General features: G+C 39.2%; 1 pseudogene; it reads left to right on the top strand.

Moving 5' to 3' along the window:
* Nucleotides 1-7595: 7595 nt before the first annotated feature.
* LOC118596550 lies at nucleotides 7596-9160 on the top strand (annotated as a pseudogene).
* Nucleotides 9161-25899: the final 16739 nt, after the last annotated feature.

Raw genomic sequence — 25899 nt, 5'->3', positions numbered from 1 at the left:
GTGGATTTTTTTTCCTTTCAGGGGTACATAATGTCCATCTCTATCTCTTCTGACTTGCTGGTATGAAGTCTGTTTTGTCAGATTTTAAAATATCTTCACAGGCCTACTTATTTGGTCCATTTGCTTGGAATAATTGCTTTTCTTCCTGCATTTGTAGATTGATACTACTTAAATTTTTTATTTGTTTTTTAATGGAATGACTCTCTTTCTCCATCTTTTGTGGTTGAAATTTGCTGGTATAGTAGTCTGGACTGGCATCTAAGGTCTCTGAGAGTTTTTAGAACATCTGCCCAGGACCTTCCAGCCTTTAGAGTTTCTATTGAAAAGTTGGGTATTATTTTAACAGGTTTGCTTTTATGTGTTTAGTCTTTTTCCCTTGTGTCATTTAATATTTTTTCTTTGTTCTATACTTTTAGTGTTTTGATTATTAGGTGCCAGACAGAACTTTCTCTGCTGATCCAGTCTACTTGCTGCTGTGTATGCTTCTTTAATCTTTATAGGCACCTCCTTCTTTAGGTTACAGAAATTTTCTTCTGTGATTTTGTTGAAAATATTTCCTAGGTCTTTGACCTGGGTTTTTTGTTCCTCTATTCCTAATATTCTTTGGTATGGTATATTCATAACAGCTCCAATTTCCTAAATGTTTTGTGTCTGGATTTTTTTAGGTTTAGCATTTTATTTGATAGAGGTATCCCTTTCTTTTATCTTGTCTTCAATTCCTGAGATTCTCCCTTTCATATCTTATGTTCTGTCAGTGAGGCTTGGGCTCTGAGGTTCTTACTCAAGTTCTTAAATTTTTCATTTCCAGTTTTCCCTTAGTTTAGGTTTCTTTTATCAATTCTACTACTTGCAAGTCTTGCACTGTTTTATTCATTTTATTCCAGTTTATATTTCTTTGTTGTTGTTTTTCATAGATTTCATTAATGGATTTATTCATTTCCCCCTTAAGGACCTCTAACATATTCATAAAGGCCATTTTGAACTCCTTGTCATGTGTTTCATCTATATTGTATTTTTCAGGGCCTACATTAGTAGAGTTGCTGGATTCTCATGGAGACATATCGTCCTGGCTGTTGTTGATTTCGTTTTTATACTGGTGTCTAGGCATTTGGGTTTGGGATGCTTGTATTCTAGGTGCTGATATCTGGTGTTGCTTTTGCTGAGTGGATGTTCTGTTCCTTGATTTCTGTTGCTTCCATTGGTTCTGAGGAGAGTGTAGTGTCCGTGGGTTGCCTAGTAAGAAAGGCTTCTGAAATCCTGCCAGGTGTGGCCAATGGGGTTGCACTTAAAATGTGTTTCTAGTTACTGGAAACTAATACTTAGGAATGAGAATGGGCTAGAGGGACAGGCCTAAGGTATCCACTGGAGGAAGGAAGGCAGGGTGTGTCACCAAGATTTGCTTAGTCCCCTTGGAATGGGGATAAAGAAGGAGTAGAAGCTACACCAGGTGGTCTTCTTCAGAGCTGGAGATGAGACTAAGGGACTGGATTTGGAGGCAAAGGGGAGAATGAATACCTTCTTTCCTAGCTGGTGTGTTCCGAGGAAATATCTGGGGAATGGGAAGCTGAGACAAAGGATAGGGTAGTGAGGAAGGCTATATAGTAGAAGATCTGCATGGCAGGGCAGAGAGGATGGGCAGGCCATAGCAGTGGTGTGCTACAAAGTGGGAGATGAGACTGGGGGGGGGGGCGGTGAACGTGGAGAAGAAGAAGAAGGCTGAAGACCTGAATATCACCTGCCTTGATCCAGTTTACTAATTAATAACTTACATGTTTGTCTTTACTGAGTTACTGCTTAGTTGTATTGGTCAGTTCTCAGTAAATCTGTCTTTATAGTAGATATATGAAAATCATTTCATTTCAGTATATATTTACAGTCTTAGGCTTGAAGATGTGTCCTTTATATTACAGTACTGCATTAAGATTAAAGTGGCAAATTTTGCTTTTAATTTAATGCCAGAAGTCTGAATATTTTGTTCATAAACATTAACTTTTGCCCTTAGTATTGCTGCTCTATATTCTTTCTTTCTTTTATTATGGCTTAAAGGAAGCTCAGACTGATATTTCATACTAAAAACTACTCTCATGGTTTTGTCTTGTAACTACTACCTTCGTTCTAACTTGTATCAAGTATCTCCTTCACTCATCTTTACTGTGGCTAACCTCTTGTTTTATTGCCAATATACTTTAATTATTTTAAGGAAATAGGAATGTGTAGAGAAAATGTTAAAAGGCCATTCTTGTTGAAATCCACTTACATTTCATTAGTATTTCTATAATAGTGTGGTTTCTGAATTAGCATGATTTCTCATTACCAAAGCAGTTCAAGTAAGCTAGCAAGGAAAAGGGAGAGCTTCGTGAATTGATTTTCAACTTACATTTAAAAGGAAAGGAGAGTTTAAATCATGTCGTCCTGGGCTCCTGTAACCTAATGTTACATGTCAGCTTGGTCAGAACACATGACCAAGATTAAGGCTTTCCAACTCCTCTGATGCCTCCAGAAACTTATCTTAATTCCACAAATGTGAGAGACAGACAATCACCTTTCCTTTCATTAACAATGTTTGAGATCATACTATGTGCCAATCACTACCTCTGGCTCTGGTATTAATAAAACAGATAAAGATCCCTATTTACACTGAGCGCACAATCTAGTGGAGAAACACATGGTATGTGGAATAAAGAAATTTACCTAATTTTATGCGTATTTCAAAAATTAGGAAGTACTCTTGTACATAATGCTAGGAAGAAAAGGACTGTGGGGAAAAAAACAGACCAATAAAAGTAGATAAGACCAAAGAATAGAGCCATAAGACAAGAGACAGTATTTAAATGGTATAGTTTGGGTAGGCCTCAGTATGAAGGTGGTATTAATTTATAATTACATCTGAAACAACTTAATTATTTTATAATTTCTATCACTTCTGTGTTTGATGTTGTTTTCATTTCATGCATAAGTACATTACTTCTAATTCTTTGTATACCTGAGAATTATGCTATAGATATGGTTTTTCCATTTCTCAGACCGATATTTAGTTGCATTCATTTTAAACCATGTTGGAGTCTGCCATCACGCACAGGAGCATTACTTGGAATCATTTTGACCATTTCATAGCTTCCTTGTAAACTTTGGAAGTCTATATTCAGAACAGCACTTAATGATTCTCTAAAGCAAGTAGTGTCTCCTCAAGGGTCTTCTGAACACCCCATTGTGTCCTGGGACTCTCCATCTTCTAACAGTTGGGAACAGACTCTATTCTTGGTAGGAGTGGGGGGGGGCACATTGGCTGCATTCATCCTACCATGTTCTGGTGGTCCTATCCTAGACAAGTTCCACTGTGTCCAGTCTGAGTCAGCCTAGCCAACAACAGGAGCTGCTTCCCTGTGCCGATCTCTCCCTTCCCTATTAGACCACACAGACCGTACCCATTAGCCCACCACCCATCTCTGGAATTCTGCCTCTTCCACTCAGCAAGTCCTACAAGTTAAGCTAGACTTGCCTCTGCACACCTGTGTTGGGAAAATCGCCACCATGTTCTGGCTTGGGCAGATAGTCTACAGCCTTCACTCTTTCAGAAGCCACATACCTAAAAAGCCTAAACACTATCTCCTGAATTCATAATGGTTGAGCACAGGAGGACAATTCTTGTGGATGTGTGTTCATGAGAAAGAGGAAGTTATGTCCCTTGCATGAATGTAGAGAACTTGTCCTAAGCTGTGAAAGACCAATAACACCAGCCACCCACAATCTTCAATTTCTTATAATTTCTCATCCTGATTAGAGCACAAAGTATGTGGAATACTGAGGTTGGAATAATCCTTATTTTTTTTACACTGAAAATTAAATGATTGCATGATGAACATACAGATGTTATTGTGTAATTTTCATGTGTTATATATATTATCTAATTTACATTCCAGTATCATAAACACAAGTATCACAATCCTGGGCAGTTGCCTTTTGAATATAAAAGAATACCACATAAAACATTATATTCCACACAGCACACTTATTTCACTAAACTCAAAAACACTCAGATACTGCCTCCAAGATCAATGAATTTTTCTCTACTGATAGCAAGGTCTTTAGACATTAGTAATTGTATGTGTCTTAACACAATAAATATGTGCAATGTGCAAAAACAGATTGATGCAAATCTTAGACATCTTGGCATACTGATGTTTTCTTAAAAGCTTTCATTGGGAAATTCTTGTCAGGTTTTTCTCAGGCTTTAATGCTTGGATTTAAGGATCTCCATGAGGAAAAAGTACTTCCCTGCAACCTTTCTGACCTTTGGAACAGTGAGAAGATATAACACTCTATGAAATGAAACTTCAATTTTATCACAATGTTACTAAAAGAACTAAGAGAAATGAACTCCTCAGTGGCTTTTTCCAGGCAACTCATGTCAATGACATCAGTCTGTATAGACGGTGGTCATGGACCTCATTTTCAATGTGTAGTGTGGCATGACAAATTTGAATTCATGGAGTACTCTAACCAATGAAGAATAAAATGCCATTGGTGTAAATTGCCTTTTTAATGGTTATTAATCAAGATAATTCGGTTCCTATTACACATTAAGTATTTCCTTTCTATAATGATTCTGAAAAGCACAATCATTCATGAGTTGTTTCTAATTCATGAGTTGTTAATTCTTAATTCAAGTTAGAAAGTAAAAACTGAGGGGTAGGAATTCATACAGAAATAATGTATGGTGTGTGCTTTTGATGCCCATAAACATATATGTGTATATATGTTTGTGTATATTATTTGTATATTACAAGCAGAAACTATATTATGTTCTAAAAGTTTTAGAATGCATGTACAAAACTAGGGAATTTTTTATATTATTTAAAAGGTGATCTTATTAGTTTCTAGCTGCCATAATAAAGCACTAGTTGGTCAAAGAAATGTATTGTCTGTTCTTGAGTCTAGAAGTTTAAAATCAAAGTACTACCAAAGCCATCTTCCCTCTGAACCCTGAAAGAGAAACCTTTGCCTTATCTAGTTCCTGTGGCTTGCCAGCAATCATTGGCATCATTTGCTGGTACTCCAATCCTCTATTTTCCATATTTTCTCACATCCACTTCTCTCAACTTGGTGTGTGTTTATATTTGTGTCTCTGTTTCTTCTAATGCCCCTTTTAGTAACGATACCAGTTATACTGATAATAATTTCATAAACTATATCACCAAATAAGGTCACCACACTTCAGGATATTACGTTATGACTGAGTAAAATTTCAGCATATCTGTGTGTTAAATGTGTACATGTGTATGTGTGGTACATGTACCCACACAGGTATATTTGGAGGTCAGAGCTCTATTTTTCTGAGATAGAAACTCTTACTTCTTCTGCAGCTCACAGATTTGGTTGATCTGGATGTTCATCAAATCTACCAGGACTTGCCTTTCTCTATCCTGACCAGCACTGTATCTGGAGTATTATGTGGTTGCTAAGGATATGAACTCATGTCCTCATATTTCCACAGCAAGTTCTTTGCCCTCTAAGTCATTTCTCCTGCTCTTCAGAGTATGTTTTTGTTGAATAAAATTCAACCAATAAAACCTCTGAAGTCATTTTAAATATTTAACATCTTTACTGAATTTTGGCATAAGATAAAATGATTCAGACTTGATTCACAGTGGCAGGAAGATGACTATGCTCACTTGATATTTATGCCAAAGAAGACATTATATACATCTTAGGTCTATGAAGGAGACACTGTGTATTCTCTACTCTGCTTCTCCTGAAGAAAGGGGTATAGATATGTTAAGCAGTTTGCTCAAGGTTTGTCTGAATCAGGGGCCCAAACTCATAACAAATGCTATTCTTAAAAGTCTTTCATCTCTCAAACCTCATTTAAACCCAAGAAGCCTATAGACACCTTTCAGAAGAATAATTTTAAAGCACAAAACATAAAATAAAAATATATATTTGAATTCAATTATCAAGATATTTTACTTCAAAATGAAAATATATTAGGTCCTAACCATACATAATTTATTGTTTAGGTAAAAATAGTATATACATGTGTGTGATTTTCCATGATTTGTTCTAGAATAATAATATGCTCTTTTGTGAATAAGCATGAAGATCATATGGTACACTTGATGACTATAGAAATCTCAGAGTGATGGTAAGAATAACTATATCAATAACAATTAAAATGCTATAAATATGAGTAATTTCTATGTTGACAAAATTACAGAAACTGCTTATACATCTGTCGTTTCTTTCCTACCTCAATAGTTGAACACATGCAGACAGATCTTATGCAACTGAATATTTACATGTAGCTTTTATTTAGGAGACATAAATAGAAGACTATAGGTGTTAAACTTTTAAACTCCCAGAAACATCTGTCTGTTATAAAGTTTGGTTTATAACTGTCTAATTCTTTACTGAATACTCTAAACACACATAATGCATGCACGCATACACACACACACACACATACAAACACACACACACAAACACAAACTACTCCTTGTCCAGTGCTAGCACTCTTAAATTTGATGAGAAAGCACAAATCTGGTAGCAGAAAAGGCCATCAAAGGAGAAGGCCACCAAGTGAAGACACATGGATACCAAATGAACAATTACCCAGAGAAAGGAAGCAAGTTTCTTAAAGGTCCTTAATGCATTCCCCAGCTTTGTCCCTTAATTGCCTCTGACCTGTGTTGAGATCTTGTCCTTATCCATACACACACCACAACCGTGCGGCAGAATCACTACTGAGCTCACCAGAGAAAGATTTTTCCTTTAAGACACAATTTCCTTTCCTCATATTCAATGCATTAGGATAAAGAAGAAAATTAACCTAATAACACTGATACATTTCCAAGAACAACCAACTGTAAAAGAAAGTGATAGAGCAAGCAGTTTGTAAATTTTCCTTTTACAACACTCTTGTTAAACTAATTTAAGTGTCTTGCCTCCAGGAGCAGCTTAGAGAAGATACACTTGAAGTGATTATTCCTAAATAGGTTATTATTTTAAATGGAGTTCTGAAGAGTCATATGTGTGGCATTTGGTTAATCCATTACATTTGCAATTACAAACCAGTGCTTTTTATGGCAGGCGAATTATTTTATGTGCTCCATGGCTGCACTTAGGACAGAAGACTCAACCCATGACATTCCTCTTGGAAAACATTAAGAGAAGCACTGTCCTGTACCCAAGGGTGATTAAGCTTTTTAAATCACTTCTAAAGGATGACAGAAGCAGCCACTTATAATCCCGTTTCTCTGAAAAACTTCGTACTCTCCATGGCCTGGCAGTATTGAGATTTCCTCTGCTCCTGAGTTTAGTGTGTGTGTCTGTTTTAAATGCACTTGCACAACTTTGACAGGGTCTACCTTGACGTACAATTTATATTGCACCTCTATGCTCCCATTTCATCTACAAATGGATAATGGTCAACACCCAAGTTATATTTCGAAACATTTTTGTAAGACACTGAGCTGGATTCTGATTCATGCTGCATCACTTTCTATAGCCTCCAGTGAGTTATGTAATGCCCCATAGGTTTAGTTCATTCCTGGGTAAAACAGGGGCAAATGCTTTCCTTACAGAAGTCATGTAAGAAAATGATGGTACTGGCAGTGCCGGATGGGCTTACTCCGAGGAAGCTAGCTGTGGCTGCTCAAGGTCCCTCGTTGAGCTGCTGTGGACTCGGCCGCCTCATGGCGGCGATCAGCGTGCACTGGGGCTGCACTTCGGCCTGTGTGGCTGTCTACAAGGATGGTCGGGCTGATGTGGATGCAAATGATTCAGGGGGTAGAGTCACACCAGCCATCATTGCTTACTCGGAAAATGTACAGGTGGTTGGTCTGGCAGCAAAACAAAGTAGAATAAGAAATATTTCGAGCACAGTAATGAAAGTAAAGCAGATCCTTGGCAGAAGCCGAAAGTGTTGTCCTCAGACCTGGCTTCTCAGCAATTAGTCCTGACAGGAAAGAATCGGCTGGCTCCTGAAAATATGCTGAGAGCATACAGAACTTCCCCGCGCCTTCAAAATTGTACCCTGCTGCCCAGGAGCTTGCTTCAGTAGCCTTCCCAGCCCACTATAGCCACCACCAATAGCAGTGCGGGCATCTGCTGGTCCAGACAGGAGAAGTGAACTCTTGTCTCCACACTAGGCGAGGCAGAGGACATCCAACGCCTCCAGACTATGCATCATAATGCAGCTGTCTATCAGGCTGTGTCTAAGCGGATGCAGCAGGAAGGCTTCCGCTGCACCGAAAGCCAGTGCCGCTCCAAATTTAAAGTTCTGAAGGCATTGTATTTAAAGGCCTACGTTGCCCATGCCACAAGTATGGGGGATCCACCGTACTGTCCATTTTATGATATGTTGGATCAGCTTCTTCGAAATCAGATAGTGACTGACCCAGACAACTTAATGGAGGCTGCTGCTTGGGCCAAGCACTGTGATCAGAATTTAGTGGTCTCTGGCACCCCAGGGGAAGAGGGAAGCCACATGCGGAAATCGAAAAAGACCTAGGCAGCTGGTCATCGGCGCATTTTGCAAACAGTTAAGGAATCAGATGAGGATTGTCAGCTGAGAATCAGTGACCGCATGCCAGATGCCAGTGACCTTGAGGACTCCTGAGATGACTCCTCGGGTACAGGGTGCTCTCAAGGGACCCCCAGCTACAGCAGCTCCCACCACCTTTTCAGAGGTTCAGTTGCTCCCTGTCAGAGCAGCCCCATGACCAGACTGGGTATGTCGAGGGAATCCAGTCCCTGCACCAGGACCAGCCAAAACCCTCTTAGGGCAGCCACCACACCACAGCCTCCAGGCTCCTCTTCCAGAGTTGCTTTTATCTCTGGTGGGAATAGACTTTTGACCAGCGAGCCCCCTCCACGGTGGGCAAGGCAAAGAAGGCACTCAGTGGCCAAGACCATTGCAGCTGAGTTGGCAGAGAACAGGAGGTTGGCACGAGAACTCTCCAAGAGAGAGGAGGAGAAGCTGGACAGGCTGATTGCTATTGGTGAGGAGGCCAGTGCCCAGCAAAACACTGCCAATGAGCTGCGCAAGGATGCTGTCATCGCCATCAGACGCTTGGCGACGGCAGTGGAAGAAGCAACTGGTACTTTTCAGCTAGGGCTTGAGAAGTTGCTTCAGAGATTGATTTCAAATACCAAAAGCTAGGAACTGGTTGATCGGACATGTTTTCCAGACTGTTACAAGCCCACATCGAACAACTATCTTCTGGAACCCTGGCTCCTTTTCTGTCTTCAGAAAAAAAGAATAGATGAACTGCTGATATGCAGAACAGTGGTGAGTTCCTTTTCCTAAGGTTCTCCACTAATGGAGGGGCCTTGAGAAACGGAAGGGTGGCCTAGTAGAAACCAGAAGGAACAAATCGATAGCTAGCTTGTCCTGGCTTCCTCCTCGCTAGAGTGAGGCAATCATCTTTACCTCTACAGCAGTCTCCTCATCTGTTGAGGGGCTCAGTAGTCACTCCTGCCCTGCCTACCTCACAGGGTTGTTGTGAGGTTCGAGCGGCTTATAGATGTGAAAGGGTTTTAAAGTTTGAAAGCACTATACACATGCCAGTTATTAATGCATTTGCCCTTGGCTAAGGCAAAGCTGGGGGAAGCATATCCATTTACAACACACAGAAGTGCAGTGGTGTCCCATGACCTTGTTGCTTGAATCAGTTTAATCTGTCTGCCTCTTAGATTGAGATCTTCAGTTCTTAACCCTCTCTGTGGCCACTAGTCTAGGTAAAATTGTATTTGTGTCTGTGTCGCTTACACTCTCTGTGTCTTTGACATACCTACCAGCAAGCACTCCTAGTCATTTGACTAGTCCCTGGTCTTTGTAGAGGGGAGGATCTGATTGAGCACTGTGGGAGGTAAACAGTTCCTATTAGCAGGCTTTGATGTGGTAAAGTAGTGACTATTTTATAAAGTAGAAAGTGTAAGTAAGTTTCTTGCATTTTGTATTATTTGAGCCCCTTTAGATGCCTCGGTTGTATGTTTACATTGTGGTTGCCATTTGAACATGGAGACCACCTGGATTATATCCATTTCCAATCCGATTGTGGCTGATTGCTTTTGTTTCTATTAGCTGGTGTTTGGTTTGGGCCCTAACAGGTTACTGAGGGCAAGTCTATATGCAGAGTACCCCTTTTTTTTTCATCTAACTGATGTAAACAACAGTTCATAGGGCTAATGGTGTGGTGGAAGAGAGCAGCTATTTGCCCTGTAGTTTTGAGAATACTCCCTAGAGAGAGCTCTAAACTCAAGCCCTCACCCAGGCACACATCCCTGAGGGGAGGTGGTGGTGATACACTACTCTGCAAGAACTGGTTCTTAGTGGGTCTTGTAGTACTTTAGAAAACACAAACAAGGAGCTTGGATTTGAATGCCCTCCAGCAGTTAGGAAGCTTGGGAGGAAACGAGCAGGTGTGTTGAGGTTTGAGGGAGGATGCAGTGCAGTCAGGCGCTTACATGGAAACTAGAAATGTAAATTGGTAAAGAAAAGGACAAAACCGTGCTGGAACCTCCCCGGAACCATGACAGGTGGCACAGAGCAAGCTGCTGTAGGAATGAGCACTGGCCTTGTGAGCAGTGTGTGTCGTGGACGCCACTGGAGTCTGCTCAGAGCTCCCGGACTCCAGTCCCGTCCCGGCTGTTTTCATTGGGTGAACCACTTACCCGTTTTGTGTCTCAATTTTTTCAAATCTCTAAGTTGAGGAATTTTTATTAGATAAATTTTAAATCATGGTAAAGGTAAAAATAGAGGTGAGCTATTTATAATATTTTCAGTCAGTATATTTGAAATACTGTTTACAATTGTATTTAAATTGATGAAAGTTCTGAGCATCACACTGAATATCATAGATGCTTTTCTTTCATTGAAGTGGATATACAAGTGTATATTGTTTCTTGTTTTAGGCCATGACGTGGAAAGATGCATATCTGTTGTAACCACATAAAGCTAATACTGATAAGTTTTCTGGGGAAAAAAAAAAAAAACAGAGAAGTACTTTAAGGAGACTTAGATCCTTGCCACATAAATCTAATGGTGAAAATATGTAGACAGGCATGTATTTATTTGATATAGGAGAAATGCTAAAGGACAGAAGGGCCTGAGGAGTTAACAAGAAAACATGCAAAATACTAAAAGAGACAGCGCAGTGGTGGAGGCCTGAGCTTCGGGTCTACCCGTTACCTCCTCCAACAAGCCTTTCACCATTCTGTAACTCAGGTTCTTCATCTAACGTGGGAACTAACACTTGTCCTACCTACCTCACAGGGCTGTTGTGAGGATCTAACACACATGTACATGTACATGTAGGTGTGTAGGCACTGGAATGTAACAGGAGTGGGGAAGGAGACCCTGTAGTGATTGAGTGCTGGTATTGGCAAACCCAGGGGCCCTGATAACTGTAAGAGATTCTTGAGGAGGAAGTAGACATGGCATGGCCAGTAAAAAGCTGTGATTCGATGGTAGGGTCAACACCTGAAGGCCGCAGTGTGAATGAGGTGCTATCTGTGCCAACCACCCCCCACCTCTGTTCCTGTTACATACTTGAATCCTGGTGTGGACAAATAAAGTTGTGACTTTTGTGGAAAAAAAATGATGGTACCAATATGTTATGGAGAATTCTTAAACTTAAAACTCAGAGTAACTATATTTATTATTATTTATACTTATTTACTATTTGTTATATACATATAAGCCAATATAAGCCCACATACCCTCTACCTCAAGGAGGATTAGTGTCTGTGCTTTGTGGTACTGATCAGCATCTTGCACAATGGTGCTAAAGTGGTTATTTCCATATAGGGTATGAAGAGCTGATAAAGCTAGCATTTGGATTCCATAGTAGCACTCTTTTTGTTTGTTTGTTTTTGTTTTTGTTTTTCGAGACAGAATTTCTCTGTGTAGTTTTGGTGCCTGTCCTGGATCTTGCTCTGTAGATCAGGCTGGCCTCACAGAGATCTGCCTGTCTCTGCCTCCCAAGTGCTGGGATTAAAGGCATGTGCCACCACCGCCCAGCTCATAGTAACACTCTTAAAGACACTAAGGTTAGCCTGGAGAAATTCAAATTATTAGAGAGTTCAAAGAATAGATATAAGAATAGAACTTATTTGGTTACTGTTCTGTTGTGATAAAACACCATGACCAAAAGCAACTTACGGAAGAGAGTGTTTGCTTGTATGGTTCCAGGTGGATAAGAATCCACCACGGCTAAACTAACTCCTAATGACCTTCAGCTATACTCACAGATCAGTGCCTTGCTCAGCCATCTGAGAAGCTTCCTTCTGCAGTATATGGGAACAAATACAGAGACCCACAGCCAGATAATACAACAGAGAGACCTTGAAATACTCAGCCCTAAATGGGATATTTCTATCAGATCTATTGCTCATAGCTCAGGGAACCCCAAGAAGAGGAAGCAGAAAGAATGTGAGAGCCAGAGGGCATAGGGGACACCAAGAAGACAAGATCCTTTAAATCAACATGAGCAAAGATTATAAGGACTAAAGTGATGTACACAGGGCCTGCATGGGTCTACATATACTATGTTTATATATGGTTTCCAGTTTAGTGTTTTATGGGGTTCCTGAGTATAAAACACGTGAGTCTCTGACTCTTATAGTGAACTGGAAGTGGGGTAAGGTCATAAACTGTCAAAGCCCACCCAGTATGCACTTCCTCCAGCAAGGTTCCATCTTTTAAAGACATCACAACCTACCAAAACAGAGCCACCTACCTGAGACCAAGTGTTGAAATACAGGAGGCTATAGAGGACAAATCCCAAACCTAGAGACAAATGTATGCATTTAAAAGTTCAAGCTAGAACACTGATAGAATTTGAACATTCCTGGAGTAAGGTCAGACAGAAACAACAGTGGCTGCTAGGAATGAGCCTCCTCCTTCTGTAATTTGCTTCCATTTACCATCAGAAACAGGCCTCTGAGTCATTATGGCTGGTGTAAAGGTTGCAGTGAACAATGACGCTGTCCCCATTACTCATTTATTCACTTTCAAGTGCCTATGAACTGTCAGGCCTTCACTCTCATTCTAGAGATAAATAGGTACAAAGATGGATTTTTGCCTTCCAGGGTCTTAGAAGAGAGCAGACATCTGACTTATAAAGAAAGAACAATTCTCAGCTTCTTGCTTAGGTGACAGGATGAGTGGTGATAAATAAGTCACACAGATAGTAGTTCATGCAGAGGTGCAAGTTACAGGGGAAGCAGACTGCTTAGAGTTGTCTGACGGTCAGCCAGAACTTATAAATTTGTGACTAAATACTTGGTTGGGGCTGAGTCTTTTCTCCCATACAGGTCTTGGAGTTAGAGTGAGCTACAGTATTCATCTGTTCAGACTGTGCAATGAAACACCACAGGAGTCATGGCCCAATTTCAACAGCAGCTGAAATTGAATGGATGAGCCAAGTTACAGACCAGGGAACCTCATGAGCAAGCCAAGGGAAACAAGACAGTAAGCAGCACCCCTCCATGGCCTCTGCATCAGCTCCTGCCTCCAAGATGCTGCCCTGCTTGAGTTCCTGTCCTGACTTCCTTCAGTGAAGAACAGCAATGTGGAAGTGTAAGCTAAATAAACCCTTTCCTCACAGATTTGTTTTTTGGTTATATTTGGCAGATATTATAAATGATGTCTTTGTAGCCCAATCTTGTTTGTCTTCACAAACTACTACTTGCCAAAGAAATATCGCCATCTCCTACTCATTACTCTTCTCCTCTGTAGAAGAAAACACACTTATTCACAGGTTGAGTTCTAATTTCAGAGTTTCCTTGTGCTCAGAAAGACAAATGTGATGTTTCTTTGATGAGGCTGACAAAGGCATTTATAACCTTTATTTCTTCACGTAGTTACTTGACTGACTGAAGTTGTTTATTCCCTTCTGGTGACAGCTTGCATCACAGACTGCAATCTATATTGAGTTGCACTTCCAGAGCTAAATCGGGGTGTTTTAAAATTCTCCAGTGAAGAGCCTTAGTTGCATAGAAGGCTGCATAACACTTGCTGAGTCAATATTGGAGCAGACATGTCTATCAACAAAATACCTCACTGGAACTTTTAGAAATTCATACCAAGAGATTCCCCTAACTACATGGAAACTATGATTGAGTAGGGTAGTAGGCTATATCCAATTTTCCTAAGAATCCTTCTAAAGAGCTGGAATACAAATTACTATTGGATACTTTAACATAATTCATTATTCCAAGAGGAAGATGTGCAGGCTAGAGCTTCCGAGAAATGAACACATGAAACTATGATAAGAGAGACAGAATGAACAGAAATACATGTGGACCAACAAAAGTTGTAGGAGAAATAATCTGGTATATAACATCTTATCTATCTCTCTCATCTTAAAGATGAGAAACCTGGGTGGAACTGGCTAGGTGTTTCCATCGGCTACTTGCCTATTGCAGAGACTAGGACAGTCAGTAGGCATACACATCACAATCATTTCCACTATCCCACTGCGATGAAGTCACAGAAAGAGGCAGAAAAACAGAGATTAACCAGGACATGAAGGAAGGTTGAGAGAATGAAATTACAAAGTGAAGACCAGGATGGAAATTGAAATGATGCTTGCAGCAGCATGGAGTAAGGTAGAGTAAAGTGTAGCTGAAGTTTCTAGTGATAGAAGAAAACAAAGCTCAGAATCAGGCACCATTTATGTATATGATTGGGTTTACTTGTAATCCTCATTCCTTCAGAAACCAAAATAATAGAGCCAGAGCTCTAAAGCATAGATGTAGGGCACAGTCACATTATCAAGAAAATGTGCAGCACATTAACACTTTTGGATATAGGATATTGGATGAGTGCCAAAAAAAGCAATCCATTCCTAATAGTCAACTTACGTAAAGTGGGGAAGGGGTTGAAGAGAGGGGTGGAATACAATATCTTTAAAGGAAGAAATAACATAGCCTCATCTCTCTCTCTCTCTCTCTCTCTCCCTCTCTCTCTCTCTCTTTCTCTCTCTGTGTGTGTGTGTGTGTGTGTGTGTGTGTGTGTGTTGCTGAAGATCAAACACAGTCATGCACAAGCTAGTCAGGTATGCTAGCATGTATACATGGGGCTACATGTATACTTAATATAATTCCACCATGTTGTGGTGACCATAAAATTATTTTCATTTCTACTTTATAACTGTAATTTTGCTACTTTTATAAACTGTAATATAAATATCTGGGAGTTTTGATGGTTTAGGGTGACCCTGTAAAAGGGTCATTTGACCCCAATGGGGGTATCCACAGGTTGAGAACCACTGAACTAATATAATAAAGAATATAATAGGGCTTACTCTTTCAGAGGGTTAGAGTCCATGATGGGGAGTGAAGGCATGGTGGCAGAAATAGCTGAGAGCTCGCATCTTTATCAACAAGTAAGAGGCAGAGAGAGACTGTGGGAACCTGCAGAGGCTTCCTAGTGAGAACTTACTCAGGGTCAGAGAATCTGAGCTTGCTTTACCCAGCAGAGCTTCATAAGGAGATGATTTGGCCATGGGCGTGTTTACCAGGTGTTTGAAAGTTCTACACTTGGCTGTACAGTGTTCTTTGATCTGGCAAAGGGCAGGTCATTTGCCTCTTCCCTTGGTATATTATAAAAAGCCATTTTCAATAAAGGAAGAGGCTGTTGGTTATTGGTCTAGGCCCTCCCAAAGCTATCCTGTGTTTCTGTCCTTTTACTTGTCAGCTAGATCTATCTTTCTATCTGATATTTCATCATTCCCCTCCCCTCCACCTAATAACCCTTTAAAAGGTGGGAGTGGGCTCCCCCCAAGAGATAGCTATACTGAGAATGGCATAAATCTTTTGAAATCTTCAAAGTTTATCCTCATGACACACCCCTTTTCTAGCAAGACCACACTTCCTAATCCTTCCTAAGCAGTTCCACCAACTGAGGACAAAGTATTCAAACATATAAACCTATGGAGAGCCGTATTTATTTAAACCACTGAATTCCACTCCTTGGCCCTTACATGCTCTTGGCTATATCATAATGCAAAATGCATTCTATAAATTTCAAAAATACCCATAGTCTTTCCTATTCTCAATACTTTTTTGAAATCTAAAGTCAAAAGTCTCTCTGAGACTCAGAACAGTCTCTTATTTGCAACCCCCAAAAATCATAAAGTAAATTACATACTTCCAACATAAGATAACACAGAATATATGTTATCATTCCAAAAGGGAGGAATGGGGCATAGTGGTGAAATACTGGTCTTAAAGCAAGACTAAAATCCAGCAAGACAAACTCCAAATCCTGTAGGTCCATTTCTGAATTCAAAAGGTTTAGATGGATCTGCCTTCACAGCTCTTGCTGCAAGATACCTTTCTTTCCCAAGTTGGTTCCACTTCCTGAGTGTAGGTCCAATTATCCTAGGCAGATATCCCACAGCTTTGGCTCATCTAATATCCTGGGCTCTCCAAACACAATCTGAGCTTCGTTTTCATAGCTTCACTTGATGGCCTCTCAGGACCTCTATTCAGGGACTGACACATGCCTGGCTTCAGTGGCTCTTTTTAACCACAGACAAAAATTCCATGACCCCTTTATTTGTGAGGCCTATGTGACACTAAAGCAAGATGTAGAAAACAGTTCCAGGTTTGATAGGATGAACATAGGCTCCCTTGGATCCCATTGGCACAAGTATTGATTTGCTCTTTGTTGGGAATAGAAAACTCCTTTTGTCTTTTCTCTTTTAAGTTACAAACTTGTCTGGGTGGAGTCTTACACTGAAGTCACCTTTACCTTAATCCCAGTGTGTAACAGGCCTTGACCTGATCTCCTTATCCTTTTCAGCACAAACCTTGGCTGAAGTTCTTGGCTAAGTTCTTGCCCCACCAGGAACTTAGGTCACCTCTGAAGAGGTGGCCTGGAATCTAGGCAAGGTAAGTGTGCTACTCGCTCGTTTCCCGGCCTTCCCCTTACTGGGAGACAATCAGACACAACCAGGAGTCAAGTCCAACAAGAACTTGTTTTTTATTAGGCAGTAAGTCTCTTTTATAGCAGAAAACATCAGAACCCTAGGAGGGGGTGGAATGAACCAACCAAGAGTTTTAAAGGTCACTCTATGCTCATTTCTTTGTTTATGAGTTGTTTATGCACTGACATCATCTCCTGATATTTGTATCTAATCTCAGCATAAACAACTTGGGCTTTCCTCTCAGCACCATCTTTGCAGCCCATGGCTCTAGCATTAAATTTTCTGGTGGTTTTTTTTTTTTTTTTTCCTTCAGACTAAATTTTTTATTTCTTTTTGCTCTACTTGCTCTTTTTTGTAGTAGACCTGCATAAGACTAATAACCATGTTACAGAGTCAATATTAAGTTGTCTTGAAATCTCTTTCACCAAATAAATTAGTATATTGATTTTCAATTTAGCCTTAGAGAAATTCATAGGACAAGGGCAGAAGGCAGCACATTATTTTCCAAGCTATCACAAGAATTGTCCCTAGCCTAGTTGCAGATATTTTCCCTCTGAAATGTCTTGAATTGAGCCCCTATAGTTTGCATAGCTCTAAGCTCAGCTTACAGCGTTCAACTACTTTCTTGTCCAAAAACCTTAAAGTCTTCCACATTCAACACATGATTAGGTCTGTTGCAGCAATGAATTGGTACCAACTGTTATCTTAGTTATTTTTCTATGGCTATGATAAAACACCATGACCAAGGCAATTTATAGAAGAAAGCATTTAACTGGACTTATTTGTTCAGAGGTTAGAGCATTTCATTGGACTTCACTCTTTCATAGATGTGGTCACAGGAACAGCTGACACTTCACATCTTGATCTGCAAGTAGGAAACAGAGAGAGATTTACTGGGAATAGCAGAAGTCTTGAGACTGTAAAGGCCACCCCTCTTACACACTCTTCTAGCAAATCTACACCTCCTAATTCTTCACAAACAGTCCCATCAAATGAGACCAAGTAATCAAACATATGAGCCTCTGGGGAGCATTCTCATTCAATCACCAAAACAGCTAGCCAGCCAGGTTTGGTGGTCCATGACTTTAATTCTAGCACTTGGGTGGCAGAGGGAGAAGGATCACTGTGAGTCTGATACTAGCGTAAGCAAGACAAGGCTACATAGTGAGACCTTTTGTCTGACAAAAACAAAATAAAACAAAAACAAAATCAAAAAACAAAAACAGAACAAGCAAAACTTCTTCTTTCCATTGATCCCTGTTCAACCTAACTTGTATCATTTGAACATTACCTGGTACTGGTCCTATGGTTAAGACTATTCTCGGACTGCCCACAGTGTGCAACATCATTTGGGAAAATGCCATAATAATCTATAAGGTCACCAAAGTTCTCTTCACAAAAGTTGGTATTATTCTTCTGAATCATAAATTAATAAGCACTTCACCTTATAAATTGATCCACATAGATTGATAGAAATCAAATCATCTAATAAATCATTAATTGCACATGTTAGTCACATAAAGCAAATTGTAAGCAGGGCCAGCTGCAAAAGAGCTCACAATAAACCAATCAATCTTTCAATCAACAAATAAAATCTATAATATCCAAAGATATATTAGCTTGCAACTCTAATGGATAACCAGCCCTAGACAAAGAACTACAGGTTGGCCAGTGTAGACTGCTCAAGCCTGAAATCATATGCACACATAGAACAAAAACTACCATAACAAGTTATGTTAATTGTGCAAAACACACACACACACACACACACACACACACACACACATACACACACACATGTTGGTTGTCATTCCACTCACCATCACCACTAGTGACTCACAAGGAATATTTTTGCTTCCTGTTCACATGACCTTAAGTTCTGCAGACCTGGAAGCTTTGGTTCCAGAGTGGGGAACACTTCTGCCTGGAGAATCAATAACCATTCCATTGGACTGGAAGCTCAGACTGTCCCCTGACCTCTTTAGGCCTCTGATGCCTGTAAACCCACAGTCAACAAAGGAATAGCAGTGTTTAGAGGGGTGATTGATCCAGATTACCAAGGGAAAATTGGATTGCTTCTCCACAGTGGGGGTAAGAAAGATTATGTCTAGAGTGCAGGAGATCCTTTATGGTGTCTTTTGGTGCTACCATGCCCAGTGATTAAAGTCAATGGGAAGTTACCACAGCCTAATCCAGGCAGGATGACAAAGTGCACAATCTCTTTAGGAATGAAGGTATGGGTCACTGCTCTAGGAAAATATTCAGGACCTGCTTAGTTGCCTGCTGAGGATGGAGGAAATACAGAATGAGTCATAGAGGAAGGAAGTTATAAATACCAGCTAAGGCCATATGACCCGTTGCAGAAATGAGGATATAATTGACATGAGTGCTCTGCCATATTTCGTGAAGAGTGTGTTTGTACAAACATTTGTGCTTTTTCTCAATTTGTTTATCATGCAACCTAACATCAAATAAGAGAATATCAGTGGCTATCATTTTTAAGTTGAGATACTAAAAGAATGTCCCTCATGGAACATTGAAACCTATTCTATAATTTAATGACAAAAAAAAAAAAGATACCATGAATTTGAAAGGCAGGAAGGAGAGTTTGGAGAAAGGGAAGGAAAGTTGGGAGATATTGTAATTGTATTATAATCTCAGGAAATAAAAGAAGTAATTTTGAAAAGAAAAACATTACTATGCACTTCATAAAAAAGCAGTAAACCTACTCTGAATGTCCAGGGTAATATTATATAAATTTAGCTTTTATCAAAATGTTACCAAAGGATGATGCTTACATATTAATGGATGAGGAAGTCCCTTGGCTATTTTGAGGACAGGCTAAGGCTACATAACTAAATTCCACCAAAAGTATTTGTCCTGGTTAGATTTAACTATCACCTTGATGTGGCCTAACGTTACCTGAGAAGGGATTCTCTGCTGAGGTCTTTCTCAGATCACAGTTGCCTGTCTGTGGGAGATTGTCTGGATTGTTATTTGATGTAGGAGGGCCCAGATCACTGTTGATGGCACCATTCCCTGGGCAAGTGGTCCTGGCCAGTTCTAGAAAGCTTGTGGAGAGAGCCAAAGCAAGCCAGCCACCAAGGAGCAACTCAATGGCCCCTGCTGTACTTCTTTGCAAGTTTCCTGTTTAGATGTGACTACGTGTGGAATAGCAATCAACCTTTCAAGTTTCTGCTTGAGTGCCTACCCTGACTTATATCAACTAAGGACTGCAACCTTAATCAGAATAAACCATTTCCTCCCCTAACTTGCTTTAGATAGTGTCTTATCACAGCAACAGAAGGAAAATTAGAGCAGTGTTTCTCACAGTGAATAAATGAGTTCATCACACAGATCCATATTTCATTTTCTTCTCCTCAGCATACTTAGTAAGAAGAGCTGAAGGAAGACATTTAGAGGGTAAGAAAAATCACAATGAGGAAAAAATATGTGCTGTAACTTTCTGCCAGGGATAAACAGAAAATTTCATGATTTTTTTAATGCTGAAATGGTCTGCTAAACCTTAAGCCTTTAAAATAAAGCTACATATGAGTTCCTGTTAATGCAAATAGATGAACAAGGATTTCTTAATTCTGGGATTTTCTCATTCATTTTCAGCCATTTTACCCAGCAACTTAATACTGTAGGTTAGTTTTTAATTTTTATTTAGAACTTTAAAAGGATTTTCTTGTTTTGCTGTGACAATATTACAAAGCTGGTTCTAAAAAAAATTCAACAAAGAACTGCATCCAGACTTTAACTTTTATGTAAGCCACATGCTTCTCTTTATGCCCTTTCCAGAGTTGTTTGAAAATGAGTAACAGTGGAACCACTCAGGACTTCAAGTGGTCTGTGTCTAGACTGTGGGTGGAAATGACTTACCGAGATAGAACAGGAAGCCAGACCAGAAAGGATAAGAAAAGAGTAAAAACAAAGGTCAGAAGTCATGCCAAGTGCACTGCCCAGACACTATTCATGGCCATTTGGCTCTATAAAGTCAGGACACTAAGGTCAGACACAAGTGATACACTAGACAATCACTCGGGTCTTAGCTCTTTATATCATTCCATGGCCACCATATCACTGGGATATTTTCTATAATTGATAATAAGCTGCTTAAGATCAAATACTGTCAATTATTTAGAATCCTTACAAGATATACTTTATATTATTAAACAAAATACCAAATGGTCATGTGAAGAATATATTGAGTCAACCATAGGTATGGCCTGCCAAACCATAGAGATAATTAGTATGTTATACCAGTTCACATTTCTTTATTCCAGAAGGTAGATACCATGATACCTGAATTTCAATAATGAGGACATACTGTTTCTTTCATTTTGTAGCACAAGCAAGTTTATGAATGAGTTAAAAAAAAAAAAAAAAGGAAAGCTTAGGATGTGACTCAGTGGGTAAGAGCATTTTGCTCTGCAAACATGAGAACCTGAGTTCAAATCCCCAGCACTCATGTAGAAATCCATCATGCATGAGTGAAAAGACAGATCGTCAGAGCACTGGCTAGTCTGTTTAAACAAAACATTGAGCTTCTGGTTTATGAAAGACCCCATGTCGAGCGAATAATGTGGAGAGCAAGGGAGGAACACACCCAAAGTTCTGCTCTGGCATGTGCACAGGTGCATACACTCATGTGCATACAGAACACATACACACACTCACACACACACACACACACACACACACACACACACATACACACACATACACACAATACTATGAATTTGTAATGATCTTCATCCACAGTCAAATAAGGAAAGATTTTCCATAGCTGCATAAATCACAGTGAAGTAGCAATAAAAGTTTCCACAGAATTCTAAGCTTTTTGAAATCAAAACCAACACAATAATTTAATTTTTTTTTGTTCTATGCACAATCGTGTGCCCACATTCAGATGCCAGAGGAGGTTTGCCATCCCCAGTATTGTTTTTTATTGTCATTGTTGTTGTTTGTTTGTTTTTACATGAGCACTTGGGATTTGAATTCATGTCCTCATGCTTGTGTGGTAACTGCTTGAGCCCATTGAACAATCTTTCTGGAATGACTATTTTAATAGCAACATTCATTGATGCTTCTGCTAGCTTGTCTTCATGCGCTGTTCAGCTGATTGGAAGAATACCTGTCAATTTGGGCAGAGTTTCTGAGATGTTAGGATACATGGTCAAAGCCTGAATTTAAGCTTACACCGAACACAAAAGACATATGCAATATCTAGATGAATTGTCTTTTGTGTATCTTAACCATGACTTGGGATTTTTTAATATCCTGAAACTGAGTTTTACTAAAGTTACCTATCATTCCCACAGAAGCATGGTTCTAGAACCAGAGTAGATGGGCAGGTAGGACTTAAGAGAGGGTTTCAGGTCCCTTGTAATTTAAACATTAGAAGCATGCCAGGGGAATACTGCCAAAAACATTCATATCAAAGTTCAATGACTTTATCTGAAAGGAAAAGGAGACAAGCAGAGAAACAATCTAGGTAATAGAAGGAACACTTAATTAGTCAAATATGCTTTTTTTTTCCCAAAAAGCTTCCAAAAGTGAGAAGTAATAAACAGTCCTGCTCAGTTATGATGCTTATGAACCACAACAACCACCAGAATGCCATAATAACCCTAAGGTTGCATTAGGGCCACACATACCTTGACTGTAATCAACAGGTTTCTAATTGGACTTAAGATCTGCCCAATAAGAGGGAAATCATGCCTTATACTGGAAATGTAGCCAACCACCCGCAGCTAGTGAATTCATGTATGTTATAGGAGAATTATCAACCACCACTTTAACAAACCAGCATAATCTCCAACTAAATTCTAAATATTTGTCCTTATACCCACAGGGAAGTATAGCCATGGCCCTTTATCAAAGAAACTTCTCTTTGCAATAGACAGAGACCATGACAGAAAACTCTAATCAATCAAAATGCAGAGTTATGGAGCGCAGGCCCAACAGACACAACTTCCAAACAATTCCCCCACACACCTAAGGCTTGGGGAACATTGAAGAGAAGGATCAAAGACTCTAAAGCCAGGAGATCAGGGAGCTTTGTGTGAGACTGTCTCCTAGTGATATCAGAAGCTACACCCATAAAGTCTCACCAACATGACTGTGTAAACATGAGTTAAACAAATATACAAGAATAGACATGTTAAAGTGAGCAGGGGAAAATCCAAGAGGCCTCAACCGGGACAAGGAACTATAGGCAACTAAGGAAAGCTGAGAGGGGAGAAACAGCCTCCAGGGAAGGGCACACTAACTGGTTACCTAGTACCAAACGGTCAGCACTAAAATGTACATACAAGTAACGTTATACAGCCTATGTGGGTGGTACTAAGAAATACATACGCATATACATATATTTACACATGTATGTTTTCATAAAACAACAATGAAGGAAAAAGGTCATATATTTAAAAGAGAACAAAGAGTATGTGGAAGGTTTTAAAGAGAGAAAAGTAAAAAGGAAAATGATGTAATTATATTATAATCTCATAAAAAGAAGTAATAAAAACTGAGGGTAGATACTGTTACTTATTAAATACTGCCCTTTAAAATAAATTCTGAGGTATTCTCAAATGAATGAGAATTCTTAGTAAAATAAATTCAATAATTTTTGTCTTGGTAAAGGAACTAGTATTTTTATTTAAATTACTTTCTCCTGAAAGTTTTAAATTCACATAACACTGGAGAATCATTACATAGAGAAATTTTAATGAGCTCAAGCAATACAAAATTTATTAATAATTTTATTAAGCATGCAAATAGAATAGTTGTTAGATATAAAATTATACATATTTTACTAAAAATGTATTCAGCTATATAGTGATAAAATTGCATGACATGGGTGTTTGTTTGTAAGATCTTCAGAAAACTGAAGAATAGAGAAATCAAGTCAAATAATATCATCAAAACAACTGAGTTAATCTGGCTTGTTTTCTCTTTAACTCACACATAAATTTTTCATGCTAAAGAGTTGTGGATTTTTCAATTTATATATAAACCAGAGGATTTTTTGTGTCATGACATTACAATCTGTCACTTAGACTAAATATTCTTGTCTCTGGTGTGGAGATAAATAAACTCAAGAATGCACATAAGTCCAATGTAGTAAACATTTTACATTACCAGTACAATGAATTGGACTGTTGTTTAAAAATATTTTTCAGTGTTTTATAAGCAGTTGCACATAATCCATCATCTTCTTCATTTTAGAAAAGTGATGTTTTTTCATTAAAAATTTGACTTTTTAATACCTAAGATATTACAACTCGTGCCTAATTTGTATCTACTACTTTGCATAAGTATGAAAGGTATAAAATATAAAGGAGTTAGGAAGAGTTCTGATCAGAAGATACTAGGTTTTCATCACAGGATTCTGGAGTGTTTTAAATTTCTAAACTATAAAATGTATCCAAATTCAAGTCAAAGTGTGAAATCATTTCAAAAACGTAATTACGATAATTTCAAATAGCACTCAATTGTGTCTTTCTAAACTAGCATATTTGGTTCTTAACTCATAATAAAAATATTTTGTGGAAAATGCACTTTAGGCATTTTCTGTAAAAATCTGATAAACTGTACAAATGAAAGAAAATAATTATTCTGGGTAGCTGATAATCAGCCTTCCAGAGCTAATGCCCAGGCTCCAGAGTGGTTTTCCTCCTAGAATTGTATTCTCTCACACTTTAGCAACTCCTCCATCCTGTAGTTGGCAGGGATAGAAAGTTTCCTCTCTGGAGGTGACCTATGTGCTGCCCACTGGATTAGATGATTGCATGGTCACAGTCCATTGGCTTTGATCCTGGGATGCAAATGTTCTCCTCTGCACCATACAATTCCTCTTTGTCTTGGAGTCTGGTCCTTTGTTAGCAGCAAACACCCTCACTGTGGGCTTGTCACAATGATTTAGTAAAGGCATATTTTACAGAAATAAGAAGCCCAGTGGTATAGCTGGAACTGATCAAAAGCCATCAGCAAGCTGATGGATTGTTGTTTATGCAAGATTGGCCTTGGGTCTTTTGGAGGAAGAAACCTCCCCATATACATGATAAAAGCCAAAGCTTTGTCATAAAATTATGGTCTCTATAGAAAGGAAGGTAGTTTTGAATAAATTAATAAATGAATGACCCATGTCTTTGAAGAGCCTCTCATCGAGCTTTCCATTTGTTATTTTCCTTGGCCATTCATTGAATCATTTATTCTCTTCATTCTCTCTGATGAGCATTTGGCTGTGTAGCAGAGATAAAATAAAAACGAGAGAAATAGTGCCTTTGCCTCCACAGATTTTAATTACAGTAGTGGATTTTGACAGGTAATCAGGCATCAAATGGTAGGAAGACAGTTATAGTTACTATGGTAACTGTGGCTATAGTTTATTTTAACAATCTAATATTCTCCCAACCATTTACCCACTGGGATCATTGATAGTGCAAGAATAACAGGCAATATGGTATTTTCAGGTGTGCAGGGGCAACTCTTTCACTCCTATATAGAACAAGTGTTGAATGATAGCTTAAGTAGCATCCAGAAACAGTCTGGTGATTAGACATGGGAAGAGCAACCTAGCTGTGCTCAGGACAGGAGTTAGTGTATCTGCAAGGGATCATGGGAAAGTAATAGAGACGGGAATGCTAGTCATATTTGCCCTTCACTGGCACAGACTGGAGACTGTCGAGTGGCATACCTATGTAAGAACCAAATAGTTAATTAATGCTAGTTTGAAAGTCCGTACCCTTAGAAGGCTACCATGGAATTTCAAATTCTCATCCCAGATATCCTCCACTCTCCCGCATGGTCTAGCGTAACTCTTTCTCTTTGAAGTGAGAGAGCAAAGGGAGTCAGAATATCTTAGCACACAACATCATTGAAACTTAGCAGCTATTTCCTCTGGCTGTGTTCTCACTGGCTACCTTATCTCATGTTACAATGAGGACTGCCTCTC

This window comes from Onychomys torridus, chromosome 15 (genome assembly GCF_903995425.1).
Source record: "Onychomys torridus chromosome 15, mOncTor1.1, whole genome shotgun sequence".
Lineage (NCBI taxonomy): Eukaryota > Metazoa > Chordata > Mammalia > Rodentia > Cricetidae > Onychomys > Onychomys torridus.
The sequence above is the reverse complement of the archived record's forward strand: the minus strand, read 5'-3'. Positions and strand labels throughout refer to the sequence as shown.